The sequence below is a fragment of the Procambarus clarkii genome, chromosome 36 (assembly GCF_040958095.1).
Source record: "Procambarus clarkii isolate CNS0578487 chromosome 36, FALCON_Pclarkii_2.0, whole genome shotgun sequence".
NCBI lineage: Eukaryota > Metazoa > Arthropoda > Malacostraca > Decapoda > Cambaridae > Procambarus > Procambarus clarkii.
Window position 1 is genome coordinate 9,499,785 of NC_091185.1, and position 5,943 is coordinate 9,505,727.

Below are 5,943 nucleotides of genomic sequence, written 5' to 3' on the forward strand. Positions count from 1 at the left end.
GAACTAGTCATACCAGCCTAGTTGTACAGTTACGGTTACATAAAACATGTAACAGTATGGTTGGAAGTGGAATGTTGGTCAGTGGGTGTTGAAGGTGGGGAGGGAGTCAGCCAGCAGATTCCTGGCTGCTGTGTCGTGGCCACTCTTGTTGTTTTGGGCTCACAATACCAACTTAGTGGTTTGTTATGGTGAACACATATGTAGATAGGTATATACAATATGTGCATATAGTGTAATAACAGCCAAAAACACTGTTTGATTGATCGTAGCATATGATATATATATGTCTGTAGAAACCGATCCCATCCGCTGCTGCCTGTAGAAATCGATCCCATCCGCTGCTGCCTGTAGAAACCGATCCCATCTGCTCATCATGGGAGACTTTAATCATGGAAGGATAGACTGGGAAAACAGAGAACCACATGGAGGTGAGGAAACATGGAGAGCAAAACTGCTAGAGGTGATGACTAGAAACTTTTTAAGTCAGCATGTCAAGGGTCCCACGAGAATGAGAGGCAATGATGAACCAGCAAGACTCGACCTAGTATTCACTCTGAACGATTCAGACATAAGGGAAATCGGTCTTGAAGCCCCCGTGGGTATGAGTGATCACAGTGTACTGTTGTTTGAATATCTGGTCGAAGAAGGGTTAATGTACTCAAGGAAGGGACCAGAAAACAAGAAGCTGGCATTCTGGAAGGGAAACTATGATTAGATGAGAAAATTCCTAACTGAAATAGCTTGGGAAACAGAGCTCAGAGAAAAGACGGTTCAAGACATGATGGACTACATCACACAGAAGTGTAAGGAAGCAGCAGACAAGTACGTCCCAGTCCAAAAGGAAAAAAATTAAATGGAAATGAGAAACCCATGGTTTAATCAGAGTTGCAAGCTAGCAAAGCAGCTAAGTAAAAGGGCGTGGAGAAACTATAGAAACAACAGAACACTAGAGACCAGAGAAAGATACCAGAGCGCCAGGAATGAATACGTCAGGGTGAGAAGAGAGGTAGAGAGGCAATATGAAAATGACATAGCGAGCAAGGCAAAGACTCAACCCAAACTGTTGCATAGCCACATCAGGAGGAAAACAACAGTGAAGGAACAGGTAATGAAACTGAGGATAGGGGCAGAAAGATTCACTACAAACAACAAGGAAGTGTGCGAGGAACTCAATAAGAAATTCCAGGAAGTCTTCACCTCAGAGCAAGGAGAAGTCCCAGAGATAAGGGAGGGAGCACCAACCCAGACACCACTAGAGGAGTTTGAGATTACCAGTGGGGAGGTGAGGAAGCATCTGCTAGATTTGGACGTGACAAAGGCTATAGGCCCGGATGGAATCTCACCATGGATCCTTAAGGAAGGAGCAAAGACTCTGTGCCTACCACTCTCCATAGTGTGCAACAAGTCCCTGGTAACAGGCGAACTGCCCAAAATTTGGAAGACGGCCAATGTAGTCCCAATATACAAGAAGGGTGATAGGCAGGAGGCACTGAACTACAGGCCAGTGTCCCTAACTTGCATTCCATGCAAGATGATGGAAAAGATTGTGCGAAAAAAGCTAGTGGAACATCTGGAGCAAAAGAACTTTGTAACACAACATCAACATGGGTTCAGAGATGGCAAATCATGCCTAACAGGAGTAATTGAGTTCTATGACCAGGCAACAAAAATCAGGCAAGAGAGAGAGGGCTGGGCAGACTGCATATTTCTGGACTGCCAGAAAGCTTTTGACACAGTACCACATAAGAGACTAGTGCACAAACTGGAGATGCAGGCAGGAGTGAAAGGGAAGGTACTCCACTGGATAAGAGAGTACCTAAGCAACAGGACACAGCGAGTCACCGTGAGAGGTGAGGTCTCGGAGTGGCGGGGAGTCACCAGTGGAGTCCCACAGGGATCAGTCCTTGGACCTATACTGTTTCTGATATACGTAAATGATCTTCTAGAAGGAATTGACTCGTCCCTCTCGATGTTTGCTGATGACGCAAAAATTATGAGGAGGATCAGGACAGAGGAGGATAGTATGAGGCTACAAGATGACCTAGACAAACTAAGGAATGATCCGACAAATGGCTACTAAAGTTCAACCCAAGTAAATGTAAGGTAATGAAACTGGGAGGAGGAACTAGGAGGCCAGTCACTGGATACCGAATGGGAGATGAAGTCCTTCACGAAACGTACAGAGAGAAAGATCTGGGAGTTGATATCACGCCAAACCTGTCTCCTGAAGCCCACATCAAAATAATAACATCAGCGGCCTATGCAAGGCTGGCTAACATCAGAACTGCTTTCAGAAACCTGTGTAAGGAATTCTTCAGAACCTTGTATACCACATATGTAAGGCCAATCCTGGAGTATGCAGCCCCAGCATGGAGTCCGTACCTAGTTAAGCACAAGACGAAGCTGGAAAAAGTTCAGAGGTATGCCACTAGGTTAGTCCCAGAACTAAGAGGCATGAGTTATGAGGACAGACTACGTGAACTGCACCTCACGTCGCCAGAAGACAGAAGAGCTAGGGGAGACATGATCACCACATACAAAATTCTCAGGGGAATTGACAGGGTGGACAAGGATTGATTATTTAACACAGGTGGCACATGCCCAAGGGGACACAGGTGGAAGCTGAGTACCCAAATGAGCCACAGAGACATTAGAAAGAACTTTTTCAGTGTCAGAGTAGTTAGTAAATGGAATGCACTAGGAAGTGATGTGGTGGAGGCTGACTCCATACACAGTTTCAAATGTAGATATGACAGAGCCCAGTAGGCTCAGGAATCTGTACATCAGTTGATTGACGGTTAAGAGGTGGGACCAAAGAGCCAGAGCTCAACCCCGCAAACACAACTAGGTGAGTACATGTCACATATATGAGCCCCATAATTTTTAGCATTTCTATATTCCACACATTGAACTATATAAATTCCACAAATTGCACACTTTTTAATATTAATACAACAAAAAACAGAGAAGAAAGGAATGAGAAACCTCAAAATAATTGTGAAACATATTCGGGGCAACTGCCGCCCCACGGGGTGGTGGGGCCTAGTGACCTTGAGTGCTCCATCGCTCAGCGCCCATAATTTGCTCAACTTCCCAGCTTTATTGCAGCTAAAGTATGTCACATACAATATATTTTTTTTTAGGTTTCCTGTGATCAGAGACTATTTTTAACAACATAAGAAGAGAAAATAATGTTTTGTTAAGAATTTATTTTCTGCTCACCAGGGGTGTGTCATATTTTAATGCAGAGCAGTGCAGTGGTTAAATACCATATCTCTTTATATCATAATCACGTCTTCTCTCAATGTATAAACATTGTAGGCTACCCTCCTCGATTGAATGGAGGGGCCAGCTCGGACCTCAAGCATCCTGAGCATGGCCCAAGAGAGATCGTTTTGTTTATGAACAGTGTTGACTCATGTTGGTGTTACGCGACCTTTATCACGGGACATACACCGCACTAACTACTCTTATATCTCCAGTTATAGCTCCCTATATACTGATGAAGTTCTGGACTATATTTATAGGGAAAATTCCTCGTACTTTTCTCTAAATTAGGGTGTGGAGTGGCTCAAAGTGTCGCCGCCTCCATCTCTACACCACACCTCTTATCCTACAGCATATGCAGCTAAAAACATATTCAATTTAGCAATACTACCAAAATATTAAACGGCACAGCTGTGACATAACATTATAGTGTCTAAGCTCTACAAGAAAGATTATGCGGTCTGGCAACGCCATCTGCCAGGCAGCGGCTCTTGGGTTTTGGATGAGTGTTGGGTATTATTTGTTGTATGTTGATTGGCCAATTTGCATGCATCTTAATGTAACCTTACTATGTCCATATATATTGTTCATCGTTACTCTGTGGGGCACAGCCCTGAATTTCAGTAAGTTTTGATTTAATCTTTCAGCGACTGAATCTTTTCTTGACTCTAGACACTTATTAACTGATAGTCATTCAATGCATTCTGGTCACTCATTCATTGACCATCATTCAATGCCTGACTGGCCCCTTTTTATTTAACTTGGAATCCATCTGTATGTATAATTGTTCATATACATTCAGTTCCCGCTTGCTAACTATGTCATACTAGTTCATCATCTTGACGGTACTCTCTTGTCCCTAGATGACAGTACTGGGCCCATATTTACAGTACTTTAATTGCATATTTCATACCTTTTATCATACAAATTGTTGTGTTCATTAGTGTCTGTATTTTGGCTGTAATAATAATAGTGCAAGGCTAGCCTACGTACGTGTTTGGATCCCTGATCCTGAACAGAACCAGTGTTCAGTTATAGAACTGGATTATTTCATCTTCTTGTATAACAATTCAAACTGATGTGTTGAAATGTCTGCAGGTGGATGTAAATTTCATATCGACCATTCCTGACCCCTACAGTTCATTGTAATTAGGACAGGAGGAGCTAAGATTTACACCCCCTAGCTGAGGACTTTTATTTGTGTGTATTTTACATAGTTAATTTTTAAATTAGTGCAGTACAAGTCCTAAATAGTTCTCCTCATAGATACATACATCGGCAGCGCGTGTATCGTCTGCATTGCTTGAGCTTTTTGCGGTGTCACAGTTTTTCACTTCGTGTCTCACGTGTCTGCTAGTGGTGCTCGCTTCCATGTTGGCTTCTGCCTGGGCCCTGGCTCTTAGGTTCTCATTGCCATTTGTCCTTGCTGTTTGCGGCATCTGCAGTTGGGCAGTTTCTGCGAGCAGTTTCTTTTAGTTGTCTGTTATCGGACTTGTTGGTCCTTCGACGGTCCGGGAGGGGGGGTGTTTCTCCCGAACAGGGCGTGTCTGCTCGCACTGGCTTTGGTTCTTTCCCAGCTCACTGAGTTTGGGTTCCTGGTGACCTGGTGGAGGTTCCATCTGGTTCCCTGACATCCTTGGTTTCAGGCGCTGCTTGCTCGGTGTCCGCACCCCAGGGGTTTTCCCACGGCTCTGCCTCTTTCAGATGCTCGGTCCGGTCCATTACATGGCTGGTTCGGTCTTCTCCTCGAGTCTTCCCATCTGGTAATTTTGACTCGAGTCTCTCAACATCTGTTGGTGATCAGGTGGCTTCGTTGATTGTGTCCCATCTGCGTGTTTCGTTTTGGCAGTGGTATGTATGGTTTCTTGGCGGTCCTTCCTTTTTATTTTTGTCTCTTCGTAGGTATACTGCATTTTTGTTGTGGTGGTCTTGTCCTTTCTCTCTTGTTGAGGTTGTCTTGTCCTTCTCTCATGGCAGTTTAGGACCGTCATCTTGCCACATACTGTCACCTTGTCTTGTGTAGCGCTGGCGAAGCCGTTACGACTTGCCTTCGGTTTTAATGTTCCTTTTGTACTGTTTCGCGAGCTGTCTGGGGCGTTGTTTCACCTCCGATCTGCTCATGCGTTGCCTGAGCTGTCCTGGTCTTGGACAGGGTGCTCTCTTCCCTTCGGTTTGTTGTGGCCCCTTTGGTTCAGGGTTGTTTCTCAGAGGTTTCTGCTCCTTTGGGTTCTGTTCGATTTGATCGTTGCAGCCATCTCTTCTTTCCTGGCGAGGTTGGGACAGCTGTTAAATCAGCGTTAAATGTAATGAAACTCCATTTTCTGGGTGAGACCCGGAGGCTCCCCGGCATCCCTCCCTCCCTCCCTCCAATCGGCGGCTTTTTCTCGTGTTTTTACATTCAGCCTCAGAACTGAAGGTGTTGGTTGTTGGCACGAGGGGTTTGGGGCTCCCCCTTGCTCCTGCCCCCTCCCGAGGAAGGGGGAGCTGCGCAGACGGTGACGCGGCAAGTGGTGACATCATGCTCATTTGTTTGCTTTTCTTTGGGGAGTTCTGTCAACTTATTTGTTTTTCAGTAGTAGTTTCAACCAGAATAGGGGGTTTGTTTTGGGATGCTTACCTTTCTGAGTGCCTGATCTAGTCGATGGCAGACATAGAATGCTCCAAATCACATATGCT